Source organism: Phyllobates terribilis, unplaced genomic scaffold (genome assembly GCF_046119375.1).
Source record: "Phyllobates terribilis strain yellow unplaced genomic scaffold, ASM4611937v1 Scaffold_8__6_contigs__length_399053987, whole genome shotgun sequence".
Taxonomy (NCBI): Eukaryota; Metazoa; Chordata; class Amphibia; order Anura; family Dendrobatidae; genus Phyllobates; species Phyllobates terribilis.
In genome coordinates, this window is record NW_027362768.1 from 71,466,659 (window position 1) to 71,468,073 (window position 1,415).

General features: G+C 50.4%; 1 pseudogene; it reads left to right on the forward strand.

The window, feature by feature from the left end:
• The first annotated feature begins 819 nt into the window (after positions 1-819).
• On the forward strand, positions 820-921 carry LOC141160295 (U2 spliceosomal RNA; annotated as a pseudogene).
• The last annotated feature ends 494 nt before the right edge of the window (positions 922-1,415 follow it).

Here is a 1,415-nt window from a genome sequence, read left to right on the forward strand (position 1 = left end):
GGCATGCAGCTTCCCTGGCTCCGTGCTTAGGGCGCGCGCGCACTCCCTCCCTCTTAAAGGGGCCACGCGCGCCGTCCTAAAATGTCCCCGGCCAATGGCCGGAGGGCTTTCCTTATAAAAGGCACCTCCTCCAATATGGAGGTGCCCATGCAAGGTTGTTGCTTTGTGATACTTACTTTGCTTCAGCCCTCAGGTACTCTGCAAGTCAGTCCTGTCCGCCAGTCTGATCTTCAGTTCAGTCTGCCAGCCTGACTACTCTCCAGCCCGACAGTCTGTCTACAGTCCAGTCCGCCAATCTGTCTATGGGCTCTGCCTACCTGCTTACCTGGAAGCACCTGCCTGTTACCTGCCATGCCGGCCTGCCTGCTTACCTGGAGGCACCTGCCAGCTATCTGTTGTGACCTCCTGCCTGCTTACCTGGAAGCACCTGCCTGCTACCTGTTGTGCCCTCCAGCTTGCCTACCGGAACACTCGCCTGACTATCTGCCTAATCAGCCTGCTTGTTTACCCAGACCACCCGTCAGCCTGCCTGCCGAAGCTCATCTACTGTACCAGTCAATTCCTGCCTTCTGACCCGTGGGAGTCACCTGCTCTCATAAAAGGTCGGTCCCAGAGTGTTACCTGGTCCCTCTGCTCGGTTCCTCCCTGGTTCACGGAGTCGACTGAGCCGCCGTGCGACCTTGGTCGGGCCGAGTAGATACTTAGTCACGCCCCTCTGGCCCCTCCTTGCACCGCAGCACAGAGGTTCCACCACCCGGATCCGTAACAGGTGCCTTCTTGAAGCCAGGGTGCAGTCATAAGCCAAAACCAATTCAGGTTATCGCTTCTCGGCCTTTTGGCTAACATCAAGTGTAGTATCTGTTCTCATTTAGTATATGTGCTTTGCTTTTACCAATATATTGTATTGTAATGTTATCTATCTATCTATCTATCCCTTCCTTCCTGTGATAAGCTGCAGTAATGTTGTCCTTTGCTACACCGTTGCACACACACCATATACCTAGTCAGTGGCCTTGTTATCAGCTGCTACTCTTTTAACTCAACTGTCCCATCAGTTGGGTGTTGCTGAGTACCGCCCATTTAAAAAAAATTTGGGGGCCGCAACGATTTCTTTAGTGAAATGCTGGCTCCCTCTGGTGGAGCACTGACTTCTTTAATTTTCTATCTGTGGATTAAAAAAAAAGAAATAAAAAAGTTTGGTCTGAGATGTTGTTTTAAAGTGCTACCTATGTCTGTCAATCTGAGCATCCTATTGGTTTTCACCCAGGCACATAGATTGCTTGCAATAGATGTAATGAGTGAATGGAACAATGGAATAATGCAAGAGAATGGGACAATGGGACAATGGAATAATGCAAGAATGGAACATCATTGCACGTGTCATAATGGGCTCCTGGCCTTTATCTGGCTGTGTT